Genomic DNA, 17,131 nt, shown 5'->3' with positions numbered 1-17,131 from the left:
GCTTTCGGGCCTCCAGCTTCAGCCAGTTCACGGGGAATAATCCCCCATCGCCCAGTGATGAAATTGAGAAGTCGTTACACACACCGGTGTGACAACACAGTGAGGGTGCTTCAGCTGGGCCTTGGGAATTTGTTGTTTGGGTGATTCAGTCCATGTATGTCTTTGCCTGTCTCTTGTGTCCTGTTGTGTGTGACACAGTAGTGGATGTGATTAAAAACAATCACAGCCTAATTTCGCACATGAAATTTGAATTCATTGTTCTTAGTGTGGTTGAATGTGCAGTGTCTACAGTGGGTGAATGGGTATAAGTGTTGTTCCTATTTGCACCAATTGTTCATCTGATAAAGTGTTTTTTACTTTTTGGTAAAAATAAATCATTTAGCGAGGCACACTAGCTTCATAGCGTAAACAAGCAATAATTACTGTATTAGGCTAAACAATCTAATATTACAAGAACCAGGAAGAGACTGGAGACAAAGCAAGAACTATAAACTCATGAACAGTTGAGTAATGAACTCCTAATCAACATAAGTGGATTGAAGGACATTGTGACTCATTAGTAGTGCTGAGGACTGTCAGAATTCTCCTGCTTTATGTGCTTATGGTTTTTATGTCTTTTTTGTTTTTTAACAGAATTTGTAGCAGCAACATTCTTTATTTTCTGTACTTGAAGCATGGTACTGAAAGCACACATGATTATTTTATTTACACAATATACTTTGGTCAAGCACATTTAAAGTTGACAAAAATGTCAACTTTAACTCATTCTCAGACTTTACTTATATTGTACTGTCTGCCAGTTTACAGCTGCTGCACATTGTTTCTCTACGCCCTGCCCTACAATTTGATAGATGGATGCACATGTCAATGTGGCACACTGTTATATACCACTCATCGATTCTTGTCCAAGTTTTAATTAAATGAAGCATTTTTTTTCTTGTCAGCAATATGAACTTTTACTACTAGCTGTAGAATGACCTACAGGAATAACTACAATTCATCAGCATTCTTTCATTATGAAATACCAGACTGTATACTATACAGACACTCCTCCAGGTGAATCATAGACCTGGGTTCCTGCAGTCCAAATAGAAAAAACTGTATATAACTTAAAGGAAACTAATGGCAGCAGCCACTTTGGAGATCTTAAGCTGCTGAGAAACACAGACCGTCGGCAGATTTAATTTTGTATAACTGGACATTTTGTTTTTGACTGAACAAGTCATTTCAGCCCTCATTCATCTGATTGGTTTTATATTTAGATATAATTTAGATATATTTTTTAGCAACCTAAAGGACTATCTGTATCTACTAACTGCTCCTGTATTTTGTAGTTTACAACCTATTAACATATTAATTAAATGAGCTTTGAACTCTCACTTTTTCTGTAAGGAAATACAATATATAATGATAGTGTAGATCTTGTGCATGTTTCCATCTAGTTTTTTTTTTTTTTAAGACATACAAGTGTACACAAAGCTTCTGTATTAGCATTTGGGGGCTGGTGTTGCTAAAAGAGATATTGTCAACTTCCATGGTGTGCCTACAAACATTAATACACAAACAGCGAAATATTTTCTGTCTCTTTACAACATTCAATATTTGGTAAAGCCTATTGTATAGTTAAGTTAGCATTTCACTTGGAAACTGGAAGCCAGCAAGCTAACTGACTATAGCTTTTTACTCAGAAGGAGAAAACAAATTAAATTTGATTAATATTAGCACTGATTATCTTTATCTTTGTTTGTGATATTTCAACACCTGCTCTGTGAATGGAACCTCCCGCACACTCACTGCTGTTTGCCTTACAATGTAAAAAGAAGGGGACCTAGTTAATGTTAGCTGTAGTGATGGCATATGACCAGACTGTCAAAACTCACAGCAAGGGTAGGCTATACTCTGTAAATTCAAATGCAGAGGATGCTACCACAGCAGAGAAAAAAATGAATAAAACCTGATTTCTTTCTTTTTGGTAATTACACATTTAACCAAATAAGTACACAGGTGAAAACAAATGCCAAGCATATATACTGTATGCTGATTTCTTAGTAAAAATTCATTGTAATTTGATTTCAGCTTTAACCATGGACATGTCAAGAGACCTGGTTATGGTGTGGAAGAACCAGTTCTGCTGCCAATATGTCTTGTTGGTCAGCTGTGGTATGCAGACAGGTAGGAATACCCTTCGTGAATATTGAATAGGTGCCATCTTGGAACACGAAATACAGTTCTTGTTATGATATTAACACGCCGACATGCTGTAAACATTCAGTGCTGTTCCAGACTGCTTTTATATTTCCAATACAACACAATATCTGTGTTCAGTTAGGGCTAAGTGACAGACTGTTAACTTTAAATGTATTCACATGGACTTAGGATAAGTACATTGGATACATAGGATAAGGACATTGTGATAGTGGTGTTATACTGTTTTCTGTCATTCACAAAGTTCATCCTTACCTTATCCTTACTTATGTTTATTAAATACATGATTGTTTGACTGATTCTGAAATTATTTGTACATGTTGTGTGATCTGTTTGCTTTATCTTATATTTTATTTAAATTTTAATTGAGTTGAATTGAACTGAATTTTTTGTAGTTTTTATTTATGTTTTTTGAACTAGCTAGTCCTAGATGGATGTTGCCTGGTCAAAAGAAAACTGCTCAGAGATTAATAAACTTGCAAGGCTGAAGCAGGTTTCTGTGCTAACTGGAATGTGGCATTGCAACCAGTTTTACAGCAATATATTCAGATAATCCTATATATGACAACAGGCTACATTGCAGTCATTCAAGACAGCTGGGGATTAATGGAGAATGTCTTAAGAATGTTAATGAATGAGTAGTTGATTGATTGATTGATTGATTGATTGAAACAGCATTTGTATTCAGAAACTCTCCCAGGTATCTTTAATGAAATGTATGAAAGAACTGTTGATAGTTTCCAAAGCTGATAAGATAGCAGTGGTTACATATACTGTATGTAAAACATTGCACATGCCTTTATGTTCTGTGATCATATTGTTTTAAATAAATGAGCATTTATCATATTGTATTCTATGCAGCTGTGTGTTTCTTTCTTGTTAAGAGTTTAAAGCTGCATTAACAAAGATTCAAGTAAAAAAAAATGTATAGAAGCATTTTCTTCCTGCTCTATTACAACACCCCACCCCCAAACACACAGACCCCACTCTGCTGTCTTCAGGTCTTGTTTTCATTTCTTGCCCTCTATGAGCACTAATGTTAAAATCCGAACCACACTGCTTCCACGCCCCTGTCGATCTGAGGTTTTTTTCAAACACAGACTGTGGAAGCTCCCTGTGTAGGCACAAACCAGGATGGTCACATCCAAGAGGCCGTGTTCTGTAGCACAGGAAGAGTGTGACAAAGAACATGGCAAAACCAAGGTTAACATTGGTTTGTCATGTCGGTGATGGAGAGCATTAAAAGCATCCAAAGAACTAAAATTTGACACAGATGTGGCTTTCTTCCTCGTACACATGCAATTACTGTAGCTTGCTAATGTGTATATGTCAGTGTCATTAGCAAGCTACATTTAGCATTTCAATTTTATACCTCTGTATTTGTATTTAAGTTTTCTGATTATTTGCAGTCAGTCCAAGTGACTGCAATGTTAGTGTTTTGTTGTCCAATTAGTGGAAACCAGTGCATTTTTCTGGATTAGCAAATGAAATAATTGTGTGGATGCTGACAAACACAGTATGTTTTCCTGTTCTTTATTTATTATTATTCTGGGATCTTCCATCTGTTTTTTGGCACTTCATAACTCCAACATACTTTCAGCTATAAAGGCCATTCAGGTATTAAACTGTTTAGCTCTTCAAGGACGTTCCTGCTTCCATTCATCTTTTTTATAACATTTGATACTTTTTAAGATATTCAGCTTTTTAAGTCAATGGGAGCTCAAAGTGCTGAACCATCCTAATGTTGCAGCTCAATGACACGGTCCTGGAGTGCCATCTGGTGGGCAATAAAATGCTGTGCAATTGAGACATATCTGTGTCTTCTGTCCATTTTTTGGCATTTAACTCCTCACATATTCTTTCACCTAGAAATACCATTCAGGTATCAAAATGTTCAGCTCTTCAAGGATATTCCTGCTTTATTTTTCATGTTTGTAACATTTATACTTTTTAAAATATTCTGCTTTTATCATCAAATTTTGCCCCATTCAAATGAATGGGCAAAATTTTCAAATCTTAATAAAGTCAGCATACTTTCAGCTACAAACACCATTGTGGTATCTAAATGTTCAGCATTTTAAGGATATCCCTTTTTGTATTTTTTTAAATAACCTTCATACTTTTTAAGAAATTCAGCTTTTTTCAATATTTTTTGGCACTTAATAACTCCTGCATGCTTTCAGCTACAAATACTGTTCTGGTATCTAAATGTTCAGTTGTTCAGCATTGCATCTCATCCTTCAGCTATTTCAGCAATTGATTTCAGGCATTTTCAGGGCGATCCTTCAGCATATCAGCTTCGACACGCATTTTTGACAGGAAATGCATTTCTCTAGTTTGTTTTTGGTTTGGGGCCAGTTTATGACAGACCTAACACTTCAGTCTATTTAATCCATGTTAGTGAGAAGTTGTTAAAATTTACACCATCAACACAACTAGAAAAGTGGAGAGTGTGGGAGACCAAGAGGATTAAGGTACTAGGTTAGTCTTAATCTCATCTATTCATCATTATATTATATTTGACCGTATTTTAGCAGTTATTTTATTTACTTCAGTTATTCAACAGTGTCTGTTATACTCATCCCAACAGAGCACTTCGCTTTTAGAATGTAGGTCTACTTGTGGTTCCTAGAGTCTTCAGAAGGAGAATGGGAGGCAGAGCCTTTAGCTATTGTAAGGGTTAATTCCCAGTACTTCTTACCATGCTAACTCTGAGAGACGAGGCCGTCCCAGTAAATTCTAAACAGTGCTGGTTTATTCAAAGGATCACAGGTAAAGTTAACATTACACGCTCAGGTATCTTCCACCTCCAAACTGCACGCAGGCAGATGAAGGATGAAAGACCCCCGAACCCAACAGGCCTGTACATTATATCTGTTTTGGGCTAACCCCATTCTACACAGGAACGTCAAACCGTGACGTCACCTGATATGCCAGCTATGCAGCTGACCAGAGCAGTAGTCAAAACATGAAGAAAATCAATGTGTGTGTGTGTGTGTTGATTAAGTGGTGTGTATCTAAAAACATTCTGGCAGGACATTCAGTGACATGTCCTGGTACTAAACATAAGCAGATATTATGATTACGATTACGGTTAAACACATTATAATAATAATAATAATCAGCCTGCCTGCTGACAATCAAACTTTTCTATCTAGTTATCCTTGCCCATGTGCACCCTGCTAAAATCTCATGACAATGACTAAGCATTTAAACAGTCTAACTAGACACCCTGTCTCCACTAAACATTTCTAATACAACAAGTACCTAACCAATATCTATCTGACTAAAAAAAAACCTAACACTATCAAGCCCCTATCCTGTGGAACCAGTTCCCAGTCTCAGTTTGGGAGGCAGACAGCCTCTTTACCTGTAAGACTAGACTTAAGACTTTCCTTTTTGATAAAGCTTATAGTTAGGGCTGGATCAGGTGACCCTGAACCTTCCCTTAGTTATGCTGCTTTAGGCCTAGGCTGCTGGGGGGCTCATGATGCTCTGAGTTTCTCTCCGCTCGTGCCCTCCCCTTCCCTCCTCTCTCCTCTCCGTGCATCTATATGCCACCTTGTGATTTGGTGCTATACAAATAAATTTGAATTTTAACTTGCTTGGCATTGGTTGATAAAGGTGACAAAGTTGACCCAGAGGTGACCCCTATTAACCTTTAAGCAAGCAAGAGTGAAAAAAACAAACAACTTAGCAGTCTGTTGCTTGGAGGGCTGCCCAGACGGGATGGAGACACTAAGACACCCGTTGCTCCTCAGAATGTAAGGTCACATGCCTGTCTCTGTCTCTCCATGTCTGGGGACTTTTGGTCAAGCTACTAGGCATGGCTGGCAGGTAGTGGCACAGCTGAAGCCTATTGCTCCATCTGACTGGCTAGTATATAGCTTGGGCTCAGCTGTGTTATCCTTGCTAGTCAGTTAGATATCTTTTCAATATCAGCCGATCTTTCTCCCAAAAGAGTTCATCTTGTCATTTTGATACCTGATCTGTACCTGTTTCCAGTTCTGCCTCATACCTGCTCTACAGAACCCCTGGTCTCCGTGATTCCTGACCTACCTGCCATGAAGACTCCTGACCTGCTTGACTTACCCGCTGAGTAAACCCAGCTCCCTGTTCTCTGCTAGCACTTCTCCACTCGTCTGGATCTACATTCTCAAAACCTACCAGCTCAACTCCAGCTCTACCTAGTTAACTCCACCCTGTGTACCTTTTCCTATACTCAACCTGACCGATGGGTCATTCTCTGGCCTGCCTGACCTTTTACCGATGCCTCAAGCCAGGTTCAATTTCCTCCTTCTGTCCGCCTGCCCAGCTCTGGTGATCAACCCAGTCTACTCTGCACCTGGGGCCAGGCCACCAACTCTCTACTGATCATCCTAATTTAACAGAGATCCAGTCATCCTCAGGAGTCAACCTTCAGCTCCGTCTCCTCTCTGCCTGGACACGGCTTGGCACCGCACATCTCCAGCAGGGGTTGTTGGTCCACCTAGCTGACTGTCTCTACCAGTTACCCCTTACAGTTTGAACTTCTGTGCAATGAAGTCTTAAACTTCATTGGTTGTCTGAGTCCTGCATTTTGGGATCTGAAACCTGTGTCTAGTGGCCCTAGGCCATAACAGGATAACAAATACGGATGAATAATTGAAGAAAGTAAAATATGATGAACAGATGAGATTCTCTCTCTTGGTCTCCCACATTTCTCCCCCCTCACTGCCATACCTCTATATAAATGATATAACAAATGCTAATAGTAAAATAAGTAAAAATAAGCATGGAAATAACATGATACATGAATGTACCAAAAAATTATTAAACCCTTTTAAGTTAACCAAAACCTACACTACAGTTCCTTACTGATGTCTACACACAGAGAATGTTTCATACTGAACAGAAATACTTATTTGCAATACTTATTTAGATCAATGTTTTCCTGTAGTCACTTCAGGCTTGAATGGGTATTGTACTATGCATGTCCTCTAATTTTAGTTTACGTAACTTTGAGAGGAAGCTGTTGTACCCAATACTTTTTACCATACTGACTCAGAGACGAGGCAGTCCAGGTAACTACAAAACAGTGCTGATTTATTCCATGAACACAGGTAAAATATTAACATTACACGCTCAGGCATCTTGCACCTCCAAACTGCACGCAGGAAGATGAAAGATGAAAGACCCCGAACCCAACAGGCCTGTACATTATATCTGGTTTGGGCTAACCCCATTCTACACACCGTGACGTCACCTGATATGCCAGCTTGGCAGCTGACCAGAGCAGTAGTCAAAACATGGAGAAAATCAATGTGTGTGAGTGTTGATTATGTGGTGTGTATCTAAGAACATACAGGACACTCAGGGACATGTCCGGACATTAAGCCTAGGAAGATATTATGATTAAGATTACGGCTAAACATATCATACAGTAGCCACTTTCTATCTAGTTATCCTTGAACATAAACATCCTGGAGTAACTCATGGAAATGAGTAAGCATTTAACAGCCTGAGCTAGACATCCTGTCTACACTAAAAACATTTCTAATACAACAAGTACCTAACCAATATCTATCTGACTAAAAAAATACCTAACAAAGCATAGACTTCTTCAGTCCCTCATGTCTATTTTCACAAACAGCATGGCATCTCAAAGCATTCCAACACATCGGCTGTTTCTCTATTCACTGTATCCACGACACTTGTAACTTTTACATACAGTATGGAATGAACTCAATTGTTCTAAGCAACCATTGATTTACCCCTCATACATTACCATTACATACAACATTCTGGGATCCCCTTCTATTGGTACAAAATCAATTACCTGGATCTGATTATGCATCCAGGTTCCCAGATTGTGCCAGTTATGGAGTTTTATCAAAAATACTTGAAATGGAAAGAGATGCACAGAGACAGCAGCAACAAAAATCGATCCAGCAAATATACTTCCTGCTGTTCATCTGTCGTCTGTCTATTCCAGCTTTCTCAAAGCTTCTAATACTTGAGCAGTGAAGTGTAGCAAATGTGGATTCATATAACTCTGCATGTATGCAGTACCTAATCAATTTTTCTCTGCATTAACTGCATATGTGGTGCACGTGTGTGCGCCCAAAAAGTCCTACTGCACATACAATAACAACAAGACCTGATTCACAGCAAGACTCAAGCAGCTTCATCGTGCCAAAGAGGAAGCTTACAAAAGTGGGGACAGGACCATGTACAGTCAGGCCAGGAACACACTGACAAGGGAGATCAGAGCAGAAAAGAGGAGCTACTCTGAAAAGCTGAAAGCTCAGGTTTCAGCCAACAATCCCTTGTCTCTGTGGAGAAGCCTGAAAACCATCACTGGCTATAAAAAACCATCCTCCCCTGCTGTGGAGGACCGTCAACTAGCAGATGACCTGAATGTGTTCTACTGCAGGTTTGACAAACCAACCCTCCCCCCTCCCCCTCCCCCCCTTAGATCCAGCAGCTGCTCCCATGACAATCACCACCCTTCCCTCTAGGCCCCCACCTCTAACAATCTGTGAAAAGGATGTGTGTGTGGCCTCTTTAAAAAACAAAGGATCAGAAAGGCACCAGGCCCAGATGGTTTGACCCCCTCCTGCCTGAAAGTGTGCGCTGATCAACTGGCCCCCATCTTTACACTCATCTTCAAAAGGTCACTGGCGCTGTGTGAATTCCCCTCCTGCTTCAAACGCTCCACCATCATCCCACTCCCCAAGATAACCTCTATCAGTGGACTGAATGACTACAGACCTGTCACCCTGACATCTGTAGTTATGAAGTCCTTTGAAAGATTGGTGTTGGCCCACCTGAAGGACACCGTAGACCCCCTGTTAGACCCACTGCAGTTTGCCTGCCGGGCAAACAAGTCAGTGGACGATGCAGTGAACTTGGCACTGCATTACATCCTGCAACTCCTCGACTCACTAGCTTTCCGAGAGACAGGAAGCAGCAGGTGAGGCTGGGGAAAACCACATCCAACACCAGGACAATAAGCACAGGCACCCCACAGGGATGTGTGCTCTCCCCTCTGCTGTTTTCACTCTACACCAACGACTGCATCTTGAAGGACCCCTCTGTCAAGCTCCTAAAGTTTGCTGATAATACAACGGTCATTGGTCTCATCCAAGATGGTGACAAGTCAGCCTACTGACGTGACAGAATGTGGAAAACAACCCTAGAGGCCAACTTCAAGCCAACTACACAAGCCAACATCAAGTGCAGTATCTACCAAGTGCTCTGTCCCCAAGAGTGGTTATGAATACCAATTATGGAATGGAGCAACCATTAGCCACCTCCTCTACATGGATGACATCAAGCTGTATGCCAGGAGTGAATGAGACATTGACTCATTGATCCACACCACTAGGATCTACAGCCAGGACATCAGAATGCCATTTGGACTGGATAAGTGTGGTTGAATGGCAACAGGGAGAGGAAAGGTAGTCAGAACTGAGGGGATTGTATTACCAGAAGGCAACATAGCAGATGTTGAGGGCAGCTACAAGTACCTTGGGATCCCACAGGCAAATGGGAACCATGAAGAGGCCATAAGGAAAGCAGCAACTACCAAGTACCTGCAGAGAGTAAGGCAAGTCCTGAGAAGTCAGCTGAATGGAAAGAACAAAGTCCAGGCAATTAACATCTACACTCTGCCGGTCATCAGGTACCCCGCTGGCATAATAGGATGGCTGAAGGAGATAGAGGCCACTGACATCAAGACAAGACAAGGAGGCTCCTTACAATGCATTGTGGGTTTCACCCTAAATCCAGCATCCTGAGATTGTACACTAAGCGGAAGGAAGGAGGCCGAGGATTAGTGAGTGTCAGAGCCACTATCCAGGATGAAACAACAAAGATCCATGAATATATCAGGCAGATGGCCCTGAGTGATGATGTGCTTAGTGAATACCTCAGGCAGCAGAAACCAGAAGAACAAAGGAAGAAAGCGCAGGACCCCTCATGGAAGGACAAACCCCTGCACGGTATGTACCACCATCAAATAGAAGAAGTGGCTGATATCGAAAAATCCTATCAGTGGCTGGCTGGACAAAGCTGGACTGTGTAATACCTCAGTTCTTTAATTGGACAGCTCTGAATAATGAAGGAGTCCGTCTTTCTTCATTTAGTGCTGATTTATTTTAACCACAAGTAAAAATTACAAACATGGCCTGGGTTGCTCCCTCTTCCAGAGGCACACACACAGGCTGCTGGAAAGTGGAGTCCCTGACCACACAGAGCCTAATACATTTATAAGTTTTGGGCTAACCCCTTAACCAGATGAAGTCAGTCCGAAGTCTCCATCTCTTATCTAGTGCTCCACATGCTTGGAGCAGCTGTGTTTCTACCTAGTCATAACAAAATGAAGAATCTTAATGTGTGTGTATGTTGTCACATGGTGTGTAGCTAAGGCATTCATTCATTTATTCAGACATAATATTCTAACATAAGATTAATACAAGAAAAGGAATTAGTGTTGTGGTGCACTTTGCAGAATCAACATTCTGTCTGCTAACCTTGTAACAAAACAGACTAGAGCAGACTTTAAATCTTACTAAATTGCATTAGAAACACATTCATGTTTAACAATTATCTAATGGATTTATTAATATCCAACAACTGAAAGACAGCACAGAGGCACTAATCCTGGCAGCACAAGAACAGGCTCTAAGTACAAGATCAATAAAGGCTGGGGTCTTCCATACCAAACAGGACCCCAAGTGCAGGCTGTGCAAAGATGCCCTGAAGACAATCCAGCACATAACAGCAGGGTGCAAGATGCTAGCAGGCAGGGCATACATGGTACATTATAACCAAGTGGCTGGCATAGTGTACAGAAACATCTGTGCCGAGTACAGGCTGGAAGTCCCATTACATAACATTATATATATATATGTTATATGAATAAAATAAACTCTGATATCACCATTCATCCTTCTGGTTGTAGTATGTCCAACAACAAAGTGTACAACAAAATGGTTCATGGTTTAAGTAAACACATTGTTAGGTTATTTCTTAGTTAGATAGATATTCAGAGATTTGTTGTCTAGGAATGTTTAGTGCAGACAGGGTGACTGGCTTAGGCTGTTAACTGTTCAGCCTGCAGTGCAGACTGCAGGCACGTCAAGGTTACAGGAAAACTGCTGTTAGTGTCAACTGTAATGCTAGTCTTAATATTTGTCTTAATGTGTAAGGTTATGTCCAATTGTTTTAGATACACACCACGAAAACAACAGTCACGCACCTTGACTTTTCCTCATGTTTTGGCTAAACGTTATAGCAGCTGCAAGGCTTGCTTATCGGGTGACGTCACGGTTCGACAGCCCAGAAAGGATTAATATTGTATAGCAATGCTTGGTTCGGGGTCTTTCTGCTTCCGGGCTGCTTTTGGCAGGCTGGGGGTTGGAAGATCTCTGGACTGGAAGTGTGAATTCTTGCCTGTGACTCTTTGAATAAACCAGCACGGTTATATTTTTTATATACTCAAGTGGTCTGAGTCGTCCCTCGGAGTTCCTGGTTTGAAAGAACCGGACGAGGCTTTATAATGGAATAGAGCCTTTAACATGCTTAACTGACAAGTTAAAAGTGTTATGCTGTGTTTCCTGAAATGAAAACATCCTGAGTTAGAGCAAGTTAAAAGTGTTGACACTTATCTACATATAGTGGCATATGAAGTAGATGCTCAAATGCTGCTTTTGCTTCTTATTTGAACAATGACAATGTCAATGACAAGAAAATAATCAGGGTCAATGTATAGATTAAAGTCCTCATTCAAGGACTGCCTAGAGCACTTTTGGAACGTGTGTAATGGATATGCACAGCAGGTGAGATGTCATCATACAGCTCTGGAATTGTCCTAAAGTCTGATTAGTACCCAATTGCCTGGTTTTAGTTTGCGCAGCCCTGTCGTATCCAATGATGGCTTAAAAATCCACTCACTTGGTTTTTTTCAACACATATGACATACACACTCACACTCAGATCTGTGACTGTGATGTAGAGAGCTTGAACCTTTTATCTCAGTCCCAGTCTCATTGACTGGTTCTGGCCAGTGGCCTAACTGCTGTCTATCAAAGCCCACTCACCAGTTCTTAACTCATCCCAATTCAGCCATACTTTTCCCCACAAGATCCTAGCAAAAGGCTGAAGCGGTATCTATTCGAGTTTGTTAGGAATGTTCACTCGCTGGAGGGTGAGTGTGCGAAGAATCGAACCCAGATGGCTGACTCTAGTGCAAGTGAATTTATTAGTGCTATACAGACTAGTATACAGTGGCAGTGAGAAGGAAGACTAAACAGAAATGAGTATTTGTATAGCCGAGTGTCGATCAGCTAGCAAACAATCCATGGAAGGAAGAGATGAGGTAAGCCTAACTGCGGACACTGGGGTCACTCCCGGGCTGGCCAGTGGAGGTGGAGAGCAGCTGAGGAGACAGAGTAGAAACAGGCGGTGAGCAGATGGAGTCTGACGACTGTGTACCGACCTGGCTGGTGGAGGCTGGAAGGGTGGTGAGGAGTAATGGTCCGGAGGTAGCTGTCCGTGGGGATGGTAGAGAGGAGTAACAGAGTGGGTAGGAAAACAAAAACTGGATATCAAAATACACACTGAGATGAAGAAGAGAGTGGCGCTGGTTGTCGGCCTGAGAGCATCGACAAACTGGCAGGGGAGATAAATGTGAGCCGGGTATAAGAAGAATGTGAAGCTAAGTGAACGCAGCTGGTGATGATTAGGGAATGTGTGGAATGTGTGCAAGGAAGAGTGACCCTAAACCAAGAGAGGGAGGCAGGTGCAGCCGAGCAAACCTGACAGAGTTCTACAGTGCTTATCTTAGGATATTGCCATTTCAGCACCTCTCTTAGCTCATAAAAACACAGATAAAAGTTGTGATCGTACGATTAAAGATCGGCCACATCTGCTCACTTAAATCTTAATTTAGGGCCAAGCCCATTCAGTCCTCTTACTTTTCTCGTGACAAAACAAAAAAGGTTGTATTGTTGTAAGAGCAATATCCACTTCCCCTAAACTAAATCAATAATTAGGTGTTGTCCTACATTCCTCTGCCCTACCTTGTAACAAAACAAAAAGGTTTTTAATCTTACAATTAAGAGGGAGTGGTATCTGCCCAACCTAAAGCTAGCTATTTTTCGACTGCTTGTTTGCTTCTCTCACCCTTCAATACAGTTCCTCAACATGAAGGACTAGTCCAGCAAGGATTTTCTTCTCTTATCTACTAGTAATAACTCACTATCATCTGAATTTACCCCCCAAGGAAAGCTACACACACTACAAGCCAACATGCAATTAAAATATATAGCACCCTAACGGACATTCTTCAGCATACAGTACAAGCACTCACTCCTATCAGCTGATATTAATTTCACTCACACAACCTTGCCTCAAACTAAATGGATGTTACCTGTAGCCTGGGCAGAAAAGCTGGTGCTCTGAAGCAGTTAGTATGACTTATTGCAAACGGTTACAAATGGCAATAGCTCTGTTTGTAGTTTGCGAAGTGGAACAGTTTACAGAGGTCCTGTAGCCTCTTTAATACTCTCTATAAGCACCTCCTTGTCTAAACATGCTCTACCCCACCTTTCTATCTTTGGCCTCCAGCAAAATAGGCACCATTTGTTATGGTTGCTCACTCGCAGGAGCAAGGTGAGCAAGCAGGCAGGACTCAGAGGAGAGATGGACAGTTCTGGTAAGAGTCTTTATTAACAGAAAGGAGAACACACAGCCCGGTGGTCAGGTCCACAGCACAGGAGACAAGGTGATCAGGAAAAAGTTTAGCCAGGATAGCATCTGGTAGCAAACACAACATATTGGCAACAAAGCCATTCCAGCGCCTGGCTTATGTACTGCCAGGAAGATTAGTGTCAGCTGTGCTGGGCGTGCTTCATCGCCAAGTTTGGTTGCTGGCATGTGAGGGGGCAGGGGTGCCAGCCACGGACAGGACAGTGACGCAGTGTGGCCAGTACTTCTAGAGAGCTACCGAAAAAACTGCATTTGTGTCATGTGACCATTCCCACACCTTTCATGGATGTGCCATCTACTACAATGGCTTTATAAACATCTGTGAGACCTCATTTATACTTGGACTAATTCTCTCCCATAGATCTCTTTGAGTTGACCTCAACAATTGCTTCATCTAAATCATCAACATGTCCCCTGGACCCCATCCCGACCGGGCTGCTCAAAGACATCTTTCCCCTAATCAACACATCCATACTAGATCTGAATAACCTTTCTCTATTAACAGGTTATGTTCCACAGGCTTTTAAGGTTGCAGTAATTAAACCTCTACTCAAAAAGCCTACTCCTGACCCAGGTGTCCTAGCTAATTATAGACCAATATCCAATCTCCCGTTTATTTCTAAAATTCTGGAAAAAACTGTTGGTAAGCAGTTATGTGACCACTTGCACAAGAATGATTTGTTTGAGGATTTTCAGTCAATCTTTAGAGTCCATCATAGTACAGAAACTGCATTGGTGAAAGTCACCAGTGATCTTCTCCTAGCCTCAGATAAAGGACTTGTCTCCATACTTGTCCTCTTAGATCTCAGTGCTGCTTTTGACACCATTGATCACAGCATCTTGCTCTGTGTTAGGTCCAGTTCTCTTCACTTTGTACATGCTCCCTTTAGGCAATATTATCAGGAAACACAGCATAAATTTCCATTGTTATGCAGATGATACTCAGTTATATTTGTCTATGAAACCAAATGAATCAGACCAGCTGGTCAAACTTCAAGCATGTCTTTAAGACATAAAGGCCTGAATGACCTGTAACTTCTTACGTCTTAAGTCTGACAAAACTGAAGTCATTGTGCTTGGGCCTGAAAACTTTTGTCACGTAAGCAAACAACCAATACTCAGCAGATGGCCCAACACTTGTACTGTGTACATTTGCACAGCCTGATGTTCATCTCTGAAACTGACTGTCTTCAGTTCGGTTTTATATGCAGTCTGTTGCTAGTCTAAACTGTTATGTTCAGCACAGAACAAGGTTATACCAGGTGACAGGAGCATCCTGTCTCAAAGTGATGCTGAAAAACTGGTCCATGCATTTGTTACTTCCAGGCTGGACTACTGTAACTCTTTACTATCAGGATGCCCCAACAGATCTCTAAAAAGCCTCCAGTTAATCCAAAATGCTGCAGCCAGAGTACTGACAGGAACTAGCAAGAGAGATCATATCTCTCCCATATTAGCTTCTCTCCACTGGCTCCCTGTAAAATTCAGAATAGAATTTAAAATCCTTCTCCTAACATACAAAGCCCTTAATGACAAGGCTCCATCGTATCTTAAAGACCTCGTAGAGCCTTATCATCCTAACAGAGCACTTCGCTCTCAGAGTGCAGGTTTACTTGTGGTTCCTAGAGTCCACAGAAGTAGAATGGGAGGCAGAGCCTTTAGCTATCAAGCTCCTCTCCTATGGAACCAACTCCCAGTCTCAGTTCGGGAGGCAGACACCCTCTCTACCTTTAATGTGTGTCTCTTCTCTCTGTGACACACACACTTCCTCTTTTATATGGATGTGTATCTTACTTCCCTTTTCTCCATGATTCAGCATTTTCACTCTTTGATTTAGATTCTGAATGTACTTTAGACTTTTAAATGTACCTTTTTCAATACCATCCTTTCTCATTTTATTCTTACACATTCACTAATGATTATTTCAAACAAAACACACACACAAATCATCTTATTTTTGTTATATTACACAGCCTTATGCTGGTCTACTGTTTGCACCTTGAGAGCCGATGTACCTGAGTCAAATTCCTCGTGTATCCAGGACACCTGGCCAATAAACTGATTCTGATCTTATGATTATCTTAACTTATCTACTTTATGCATTCTGCCATAGTAATTTAATATTTTTTCTCTCTCTCCAGCTCCTCTTGCTATTTCTTGTAAACATTCTTGCTGTTCTTGTGGGAATTCTAACTGAAAAGAGACAATTTGTTCAATAGTCTCCTGCAGCCCTTCTTGTAAGGTTATTTCTGATGCCAGATCATCAAAGGCCAGATCTGCTGTTATGGCCTGTGTTTCTTGTGCTTTTTGGTTCTCTCTGGGACCAGTTTTTACAGGTTTGCTGACACTTGCCACAACAACCACACAAAATAAGAATGAACTGTGTCATGACAGCTTTGAACTATTAACTTTACCAAAGCATCCCTTCATTTGAAGACTTAATGACAGATGCCTGATTAAGCTGTGACTGTTCTGTGAATTGATCATATCCAAGAACTCTCAGTGTTTAGTAAATAGCTCATCGTGGGTCTTTAAAAAGTTTTTTCTATTGTGCAGGAGCTTTGAAACACTGGCACTGTAGAAGCCTTTTGGTGGCTGAAGCCGTCACACTGTGGTGAATCTCTGACTGCTAAAGTGAATTTTAGCTTAGTTTTTATGTGAAACATGTCAAACAGCAGTTGTTTGTCAGATGTATACTTGACATCAACTGTTGGTCATCAGATAAAGTTCAGATTGTGGTGTGTAATCCTTACCCTGAGTCGTGCCAGTCTATCTCGTAGGGTCTTCTCATGTCTGGAGGTCAGCTCTGCTATATGACTATGCCACTGCAGCTGTCTCTTAGGAAACGGAAGGGGTATGCAAAATTAATGGCAATTTTATTATCCACTACAAAATTGCACATCCTTCCCATCTCTAGCTCTCTGTCTCGCTAATCTGTACAAGTCCTTCTCACCTTCCCTCATGTCTAACCTGGCATACAACTCATCATATTCTTTCTGTTTGGCCTTTGCCACCTCTATCTTTACTCTACACTGCAGTTCCTTGTAATCTTGTCTACTTTCTTCAGTCCTTTCTATCTCCCATTTCCTTTTAGCTAGCCTCTTCCTCTGAATGCTGTCCTATACTTCTTTGTTCCACCACCGTTTCCTTATCTTCTTTCCTCCTTCCAGAT

General features: G+C 41.2%; 1 protein-coding gene across 1 annotated transcript in view; it reads left to right on the top strand.

Annotated features, from left to right (window-relative positions):
- Window positions 1-17,131, top strand: part of ano2b (anoctamin 2b) — a 190,450-nt gene that overhangs the window by 150,812 nt on the left and 22,507 nt on the right. The gene's annotated exons all lie outside the window — the stretch shown is intronic.

The sequence above is a fragment of the Monopterus albus genome, unplaced genomic scaffold (genome assembly GCF_001952655.1).
Source record: "Monopterus albus unplaced genomic scaffold, M_albus_1.0 scaffold51.1, whole genome shotgun sequence".
Lineage (NCBI taxonomy): Eukaryota > Metazoa > Chordata > Actinopteri > Synbranchiformes > Synbranchidae > Monopterus > Monopterus albus.
Note: the sequence above shows the minus strand (reverse complement) of the source record. Positions and strands in the feature narration are given on the sequence as shown.